The 10379-nt window shown below is 37.8% G+C and overlaps 1 long non-coding RNA gene across 1 annotated transcript in view; it reads left to right on the forward strand.

Annotated features, from left to right (window-relative positions):
- LOC116183231 (uncharacterized) overlaps positions 1-10379 on the forward strand; it is a 131215-nt gene that overhangs the window by 12601 nt on the left and 108235 nt on the right. The gene's annotated exons all lie outside the window — the stretch shown is intronic.

Raw genomic sequence — 10379 nt, forward strand, 5'->3', positions numbered from 1 at the left:
TCAACTTGGGAATGTTTGTAACTTGTTATGGTTTGTGATTGAATGAACAGTGCCCACATTTGAGACCAGGAGTATATATAGACCTGTGTCACATAGTGACTGTGGTATATATTTCCAGTGGGATGGAGGAGCTGCAACCAACAAAGGACTAATTTTATGACACACTTAGCCTCCTTTTCCAATATTTTTGGAGTAAATAATTATTTCATTCATTTTAACATCTATCAAGGGCTAATAAGAAAATCAGGTACTTTAAGTCTATTGTCAATTCTTAATCTTATCCTGAAAAATCTTGTCTTCTGCAGTGAATGAACAAACTTACAGGTCACATCGGGACACTTTAGTTAATCTTTGAATCATAGGATATATCTAGTTGGAAGGAATGCATAAGGATCTTTGAGTTCAACACCCTGCTCCACACAGGACTAACCCTATGTTTAAGAGTATCATCCAGATGTTCTTTGAACTCTGGCATGACGCCATGACCCATTTGCTGAGGGTCCTGTTCCAGTGACTGATTACCTGTCAGTAAGGAATCTTCTCCTCCTTCTCCTAATGCCTGATCCAAACTTCCTCTGGTGTTTCATTCCAGTTCCTTGTGTCCAGTTGGTGTCTCTAGTGAAAAACTGCTGTGCTTCTGCTTAGCCTTTCTCCCTGGAGCCTAAATGATTGTGCCTCTCCTACCTTCCTGCACTGTAGCTGCACTGCAAGGAGAACCTCACACGAACTGGGGGTGGTGTTGGTGTCTTCCAGCTTGTGGAAGACCTGTAAATGAAAGAATTGCAAGGATGAATCCCTTACTACAATTCCATGTGCAAGACCAGAGCTAAGGGAAAATTAGGAGACTGTACATGGTTGTACTAATATTGAAATAGGTGCTGGGTTAGACTTACTTTGTTTTAAGCATTATTGGAGTGTGTGACTGAAGTACAAACTAATTATTGAATGTCACTCATTGTTCCTTTAGGACCACGTCTAAGATCCAATGTGCATGGCAGTTTCTGGAGAATATTTTGTGGTGGCTTTCTGGATAAGTTGCTGGTGTGAAGAGTGGATGAGCTACTACACTACTAATACATTATTGCTCTTGCCATTTAGCCAGTTCATTATGACTAAAATGATGTGTATCTTAACTGAAGAAAAATAAGTCCTCCCACCATTAAGGACTTGAAAAAAGCCACCAAAATTAATGAAATTAAATTCCCACTTGCTACGGTGTTTGTTGGCAAAGGTGTGAAATCCTTAGCTTTGCTTTGAAAACTTTTCCCTCTAACACAAAAATTTGCCTGTTAATAGACTGGTTTTGAATAAGTCACCCATTTTGCAAGGAGTGGATGTTTTTGGCACTGATGTAGGACGTTGAGTTGAAGACCTGCACAACAGCATGGCATTCCTTGGCTCTGAGTGCAAGAGAACTTGTTCTGTATTAGTCAGACATAGGCAGCCCAGTGTACTTCATGCTTATTGATTCACCTTGTTGATAATTGCAGCATACTGCTAATAAATGAACCTGTGGAAAACTAATCCTCCTATATTGTAGCTTCATAGTTACATTGATTTAAATTCAATTAAGTTCAAAGGGCACAGGAAGGCAGTTTATATTTCCTTGAAAGTTTATGTCTTTACTATCTGCAAAAGGATGATAAACTTTCAGAAACTTCACCTATTTTGTAAGATTAACCTTTTTAATTTTCAGTATTTCCTACCTACTTGGTTTTATATTTTATGTGAGAGAATTATACAGAAATAAGAGGGAGGGAGGGGAAAATAACACAAGGCTTTATTACTTTCCCTTTTACAGAATCATATGATTCATGCAGAATGCTGTTAATCACAGTGTTCCTTTTCATTGCAAATCCCTTATTAATGCATTCATGCTATTTGCTGTAATCACACTCTGAGAAGTTTTCTTTGGTTTCATAATTTAATAATTCACTTGGAAAAAAACTGCACATTCTTGTAAAGAACCAGGAGCCAGACTTTTATAGGTATGCTCAAAGCTTATGTCCCAACCCCAAACCACAGCCTCCTGCACTGTCAGTTGTGCTGATACAACTATTTGTTGGGCCAAAGACTGTTAATCTGCTCAGTGAGCTGGTTTAGTTCTCTGAAAGGGAGTGTTTATTTTTAACCCTGATCTGACTTGCAGTACAGGTCTACAAATCATTTGTCAGCACAATGGGTGATCACTAACCACAACTTCAAGGGGGGCTGAAACTTCCAGAGCATGGAACACAGAGTGGTTGGATGTCTAAATAGTTTCAAAAGATTTGTACCTCAATGTCTGCCTTTGTGTTTTGAAAGAATCGGAATAGGTACAAAAGTTCTTGTTTACCAAGCCATGGTCTACTGAAAATAAGACCAGGAGGAAATTGTGACACTAATGTTTACCTGGTTCATTTCTCCTTCAAAGGACTTAGCAAGGAAGGTTTCAATAATGATTTACAATATAGTATTAATTAAATGCTATTTTGCTTGCATCCCAAAAAAGGAAAAAAGAGAAAATAAGTTATTATCACACTATTAGAAAGAATTCTGTGGGGTCTCTCTCATGTTGTTCTGATGTACTTGAACGGCAATATTCCATCAGACTCTGTTGCCTAACCATGAATGGTGATGTCCAAGGGTATCTGAGCCACCTGCATGGGTCTGTGAAGTACAGCACTGGGTGCGTGGGATGGCCATGCTATCTGGGAGAGGGAGGTAGGACACTGTGGCACCTACAAACATCACTTTGACATCTGAAACAGCCCATGACACCTGCATGTAGGCACTTGAGTGTCTTGTGTAACTTGTGATGAGAATGCGGGAGACACCTGAGTCCCGTTAGGCACTCACAAGGCAAAGTGATTTCTGTCAGCTTTGTTCTTCATTCCTACTATTGATTTGCATCAGAAGGGAGCTCAGTAAATGCTCAGATGAGCCACAGCTCCTTGGCCTGCATGTCAGGAACCCAAACAAACAGGTGGTTCCTGCTTCATGGAGCTCATAGTAGAAAAAAAAAAGGCCAGAAGAGGAGCAAGTGGAAAAGACATAAAAGTGGCCAGACAGTGAGTGAACAAACCAGGGCAGAACTTTCTCTGCATTTTGAATCTGCTGTTCTACATATAAGATGGAAAATTCCAAAGCTGTCATGCTGAACACTTAAAAAATTATGCTGCCTGTTGCGCCAGTGATGCAACTGGATCTGAAGTTTCACAGACACGCACAGTGCATGTGATACACCCTGAATGCATTAGATTTCTTGGGCAAGTGAAGCACATGAACAGTTGGTCCACTGGTGAGGTTTGTTATACAGGTACAGTGCAGCTGAAAAGTGAATGCATGGTGGCACTCTGTCATCTGGTCAGCTAGGTGTGAAAAATCTGTCTAGGGATTATGGGGTGGTTCAGTAAACTTAGTAAATGAGAGTCACTCTATTGACCTTCTCTGTAAAGTATTTGTTCTTTTATGCCTAAAATGCTGACAGAACCTTTCAGGCCTCACTTTTCCCTCTTTGTATAATGGTGACCTATTTCTCAGTCTTATTGCAATGAAGAAATGCTTCATTAGCCAATGTTAATAGAGAGGGTTGTGTTCTCAGAGGAAAGGACTCCAGTATTCATGATACTACAACATTGTGAAAGACAGACTGTCATGAAGTTCTACAGACCAAACTCCGTTTTAGGGTGATTGTCTTGATTCTTACGAAACCACTGCAAGTTATGAATTGTGCCATGGCTGGTCTGTAGCTTATCAACCTCATTAAGTGAATCTTTTTTGCACAACACACATTGTGTTTGCCAGTTAGAGTCACAAAATATTTTAAAGCTACAAAAGCAGCAACTGCTCTCCTGAGATCAAAACACACCTACATGTGAAATCAAATATACCTGCTGAGTAAACACACAAAGGCTGTAAAGGCGATGTGTACACTGCTGAGCGCCTGTCCTTTACCAAATTATTTATGAATCCTTGCAGTACCTGGATATACAGAGTGGGTTTTTTCTGACCAAACTCAGTTACCAGATTAAGGTAACTGATTGACCTACTAAGCAGCTTTGATAACTCCTACTGTGAGTCACCACTGGATTGCTCCATGCTGCTGTCAACTCTTTCCCTGTTCGACTCTTTTATAAGATGTTATGGCTTTAATAACAGGAATATCTTTGAATTCTGTATGCCTTATACTGGCAAGAGTGGAAAGAGGGTTTGTTTTTTTTTCATTTTTATTATTGTTAATGCTAACTAGTGAGATTACTGTCTCATGCTGGGGCTGGTGTCTCATCCAGGCCCTGCAGAAGAGAAATGGGAAGAAAACATGGAATTTGATGAGGAGCTTTACTTTGTGTACTTTGATGGGGACTGGTCTGGCTGATTATTGGGAACAGCACTGCTGGTGGGGGCTGATCTGGCTGATTATTGGGAACTGCACTGCTGATTACTTGCTCACATGCTCACTTTTTCTCAGCAGACACCACTGAATCATGTGCAATTTGTAATAGTAAATTAGAGGTGATAAATAGAAACCCTTTGCATCCAGTAATCTCAGAATTTAGGGAAATTAGATCAAATATAATGAAAGAGTGACTCAGTGGCCTAAATCCTGACATCATATTTCTATTCTAGTTTTTAGTTCAGTGGTTTATGTCTTTGGCCTGTGCCTAATTTTCCTGACTAGTAGTCTGCAAATTTGCTGATGAAAGGACAGAACCTTCACACAGTGCTACAAAAGTCCTTACTTTTGTATCAGATGCAACTACTGATATTATTTCAGATATGATATAGATGACTTTATTATCTAAATAAAATGAGTGAATAAATAACTGATCCTATTTATTTATTGGGCTCTCTACATTGTTGTAGTCCAAAGAAGGATACAGACTGCTCAAGAAAGGCACTTTCCCTATGAGAGAGCATTTGGCTGTTCTTAGCTGAGGAATTCCTGCTGATTTTGGTACATCAGCATCTGTTTCAATAACAGACATCTCCTGCATCAGAAGCATTGCTGTTTTGTAGGAACCTAAGGCATGCCAGACCCATAACTGTAGCTTAATGGGTATTGCAAACTGCTGGAAATCTGAAAGGTTCAAATTCAGTCAGAGGAAAATGGTCTAATGATGGCAAATGCCTCATCCTTCATTTGCTTCAAGTGTATCAGCTGTAAAACTGAGAAGGAAAGACCACTCTGAAAAAATGTTTCTGTGTCTGAGAGTGGAAGCTATCTTGCATAAACCTTTTGTATAGAACTACTTACTGTTTGGGGATTTTCTTCACCATTGTTTTAAGCTTTTAGAAGCATTTCCTGGGTGCAGCAGGAAGATGACAAAATGCGGCATGTGAAATAGTGAAAGTAGTAGAAGAATGAATAAAAATAAAGGCTAGCTCATGCTGAAAAAGCTGATGAAAACTTGAGTTTGGAGTGGAGAGGATAAAATGTAAAAGAAATTCTATGCTGTGGCATGAGTTCTTGTGCTGATTTGTGTTTCTGCCCACATACTCTATTCTGGCTCCACCAGCACTCTTTGCATGGGGAGATTGGTTATTTGTAAGCAAAATACCTCAGAATCATTGCAGGGGTATGCATTAGAATAGCATTAAGAGCTGGCTGCTGTTGCGTATGGTGGGTGTTTTTTTTGTTTTTTTTTTTTTAATCGGAGCTCTTAGATTGAAACATAGAGCTCCATATGCCACCCAAGAAATTTCAAAACCCATATGTGAACCCACCTGGATTTCTGGCATGGAAAATATCTAGAACAGGGCTCTTTTTTGCTGATGCCTTTGAAAAAGTTCTGGAATTTGTTGCTGGTGGAGCCTGTGAGAACTGGGAATTAATTAAATGCATCTGCTGCCCTTGTGCTAGACATCAGGTTTTCAGCCTTGTTTTGGACCTGTGCTTGGAAGGGGTGCAAATCAGGGTAATCCATGTTTTTTTCCCCACTTATTGCAACTGCAGATTTTGTCTTTAACTCAAAAAGGCTAAATGGGTGTTAGTATGAACATATGAAAATTGAATCAGAAAAATGCCTCAAATGCTTCAAAACAAATGCTATTTTTTTGGGAATGGGACAAAATAAAACCCAAAGGGTCTGTAGTATGTCAGCTCAGTTATAGACTCTATGAAACATTTTGAAACATCCTAGTAGTTGTTTTGATAATATCATTTACACCTAATATTCCTAACAGCAGCTCATTAAATTAATTTGTTTTGCTTTACTGAACGTGTTTAGAATATTGGGCCTGGATTAGCTATGTGGTAGACTCTGCTCACCCAGTATTGAGTGTAATGGGCTGAAAATGACCAGAGAGATTATGCTGTTGCCATCCTACTAAGTACTAAATCTCTTTTTTAAAAATACCATATAATTTTTGTGCCAGAAACACAAGTTTAATGAAACCCATAAGTGTGTCTTAGAGTATTTCCAATATGGTAAAAGAGTAGGATTGATTTCTCTGCTTTGGTACATACAGGGGAACTTAAAATATTCAGAGTCTTCAGCCTGCTGTATGGTAACTTAATAACATACTATTATGTAGAGGGAGAGATGCTGGGAGTCTTGTGGTACTGCTAATGGATTTGAAGAGGATGCTAATGCATTGTACCAGGAAGTGAATTGAGCTCTCGTGTGTAAAGGGGGATTAGAAAATATAATTATGAAAAAGCAACAGTCACAGGCTTGAAGAAATTTCATTGATGTGTAGCTGCTACAAACAATGTTTTGTTGATGAGAAAGATGGCTTTGATGGGTGTGTGCTGCAATAGTAATCTCCTCTATGAAGTAACATGGAATGAACGATAGAAATAGACGTTTTATGAACTATGAAGGGAGAATTAAATATAAAGTCTTATATTGTCAACAACTCATGCAGCTTTTAATTTGAAATAGCAGTTGTCTACAGAAAGCTAAGCTTTCACATCAAAAGCTGGATGAAGGCTTTGGGAGGGAAAAATACAACATGATATAACTGTCAAGCCAACAGAAAACTAGGTCCCCCTGCTACTCACACAAAGGCAACCAAGAAATTAAATAATTCATGGTCTCCAACCGAGTATGGGAGAAGGATCTGAGCTTTTTTTGAATATAATTCTCTAGTTCAGAAGAATGAATGGCGTGTTGTTATGAGTTGTGAATATATTGATTTGGATGTCATAAGTCAGCTGGCTTTGTGTGTGAATGGTGCTGCTGAGTGCTGATGACCCTAAATATCTGCTGTTACCACACTTGCTGGTTCAGATATCCCTTTTATTATTTGCAGTAGGTGTGCTTATACCTGTGTGTGGCAGCTGTAGTTCTGGCCTTCCACAAACAATAATTTAGGTATCTTCATCTGAACGGATTTCTCATGTGAATAATATCTTGGTATTGGTAGTTTATAAATGACTGAACTTTGAGGCTCCCTGGGGGACCCCAGAACCTCTGGGTCCTCAAAGATCTTGATGTGGATTTGACTGCATTATTCCCATATGTTTGACATCAGAAGCCATTAGGATTGGACATGCCCACAGCCGTTTTCAGGGGCTCAAAGCAGAAAAGGAGGACTCATAGGATGGTGACTCCTTTCTACCTGGTGAGAGGATCTAATGCCTATATCTGTGTACAGTCCTGTGCATGGAGAAGGAACCTGACTTGGCACTGGCTACATTTAACAGTGTAGCCAGAAACCCTGTGGGTCACAATCCATGGCATACTCCCAGTTTGGTAACATCTTTCTACTGCTGAGAGTAGCTGTGCCATCATGTATTCCCTTTCTGTGGCATGGACATTTGGCTCCTAAAAATTGTACTCAAGGAGATGTATAGCCCCAATTGCTTTCTTAAGGGCAACAGTACTTGGCCACCTAAATGCTAAACTTCTTAAGCAATAGGACGCAAGACACAGAACCTGCCTGTAGAAAATAAATATGCTTATACAATGGCAGAACTGAGCAAGATAAAAGTCAGCTTACCAGTCTTACCTTCTCTTCAGTATCAGTAGATGTAACTTTAGCTAAAAATTTTATCAAAATATAATCTTATTTTTTTTTCTGTTGGTATAAAACAGTTTGTCTCTTGTAGAATGTCTGATGTAAGTAGTGTAAAGGAAAATATGACCTCATTCTTTATTTATTTTAGAAAGCACATTGAAACCATTCAGTCTGGAGAAAGAGTCAGCTCAGTGAGTTGTTTTTACTGTGGTGTTTGTTACACCATTTTGAATCTGATGCAAGTATATGGAGATAATCAGATTCAGAAACAGAGGAAAAATACTGTAAATAAGACAATCTCTGCAAAGCTGGTGAAGGTTGTTGTTCATTCAGAATGTTTTGGACTTAAATAGCTATTTGAATAACTTTGTTGGCTATTACCAAATTTAGAGAGGGAATTTATACTGGATTGAACCAGTTTTATATTTGTCAGTTGAACTTTAAAATTATTGAAGCTATGATCTTTTGAATATAGTTATTTGACAAGAACTTAAACATTCTATTTATTTTTCGGAAAATTTTAAGTGTTTGTAAGACTTAGAACTGATGAAAAATAATTTATTTGATTGTTCTTAGCTTTTATCCCATTTTTAAAATTTAAAATACAAAGCATCCTGCTGAAATTTGAACAAGCTTGTAAAAATTCTTGCTGTTGCCTAATTTGAGTGTTTTTAATGAAAATACTGGTACTCAACTTGTGTGTAATCCCACTTGTAAAGTATAAAAGCATGAAGATTTTTCCAACTTGCACCAAAACATGCTAGACAAACTTTCCTGTTGCAATAGTTCTAACTTGACCACAGATTACTCAATCTACCTTTTCTGTATTTTTCTCCCACATGTTCCTTCTTTTAGGTGCCAAAACTCTGTTACAGGCACAGTGTAGTGTGAGGGAACAATAGTAGCCATGGAGCAGCTCAATTATCTAAAATATGCTAAGCCTGTTATGTTCTAACAGTGTCTATTTTCTAAAAACTCATATGCATTTATTTCTGCTTTTTGATTTCAAATAAATTAACCAACCTCAGATTACATTTTTAGGGGAAGTGAACCACCATTTCTGCAAGATATAATATGACTCATTAGTTTCAGAAGGTTGAATTGTTAATATCAGAGTTCAGATTTGGTTGCTTGACCAAGCTGTTGACTGAAACTTTTAAAGTTTCCTATATTGTACCATGAAAAGCATGAATGAAGGACCTTATTCATGAAAGAAACTGGAGCTATTTCTGCTCATTCCTTATGTTGGTCAAACAAATAAAAATTCAGGCATGGATTTCCAAGAATAGTTCTCAAAATACATTTGTTCCTGTGGACATGGGATCACTTTTGCTATTATATGTAAATAGGTAAAGATTTTGTGGGAATGCTGGAAAAAGAAACAGCTGTTCTTCAGCTCCCATTTCTCTGTCAGTCATGAAAAATATTCAGTATACAAAATCACACAGTTACAAAAACTAGGTTGTAAAATTTTTTATAACAAAGGAAACATAAATACATGCAACTATGTACTTTCTTTTTTTTCAGTTGTTGAATTTAAACTTTCTGATTTAGTAATTACAAGTTAATAACAAATTTAGAACATATATAATAAAATATTATATGCAAGAAAACAATCTAAAAAATACACCTAATACACCTAAGTTTATAATGTTGATTTTAAAAATCACTTTGCTACCCTGTATTTTTGTCCACGTTATTCCTTTCTCTGCAACTTTTATCTGTTTCTCCTTTTCCTGTTTTATGTAAGTTTAATCTTCATTCCCAAGGTGCTTCTGCCATTTTTAAACCATTTCTTATTTGCTACTAAAGTAAAACTTATGGTTTTCTATGGCCTGTGGTGTCAGTTTCTGCATCCTTCATATTTAAGATTGAATAAATACCCATGTTTCCTTACACACTATGCCATTTAGGAAGAATTCTTCACATACATATCCATGGCGTCATATTTTCCTTTTTGTTTATGCCCACTAAAACCAATCAAACAAAGAAACAACAACATTAAAACTGAGCTAGCCAACTTGTCAGCAAGTTTGCTGGTGTCCTGAAATCTCCCCTCATACTTCCAGATTCTTCTTTCTCTGTGTCACTTGTGTTCTGTTTGTTTCAATTCTCTAAAATGAAACTTCTCTGGGACAAACTCCATTCCCTTTTCCCTTGTATGTTTGCATAATACTCCATCTGGACAAAGCACTTCAGAGAGCTAAGACTATGAAAGACTTAGGAAGTCCATGCAGTTACTTCTACATGGTTTGCCTTTTAGTTTACCTTTTATTCTAATTTTTACATTTACAGTTTGATAGCTAGAAGCTTTTGTAGTGTGGGTGTTTGTCCTGGTGTTCATTCAGCTTTAAGGGGATGACCATTCACGATTGTAGCTGCCTGATAGTGAAAGAGCTTGTGTGTGTGTGCCACAAGCAGGTGATGGCAGGTGA

The sequence above is a fragment of the Lonchura striata genome, chromosome 1, assembly GCF_046129695.1.
Source record: "Lonchura striata isolate bLonStr1 chromosome 1, bLonStr1.mat, whole genome shotgun sequence".
Classification (NCBI taxonomy): Eukaryota; Metazoa; Chordata; class Aves; order Passeriformes; family Estrildidae; genus Lonchura; species Lonchura striata.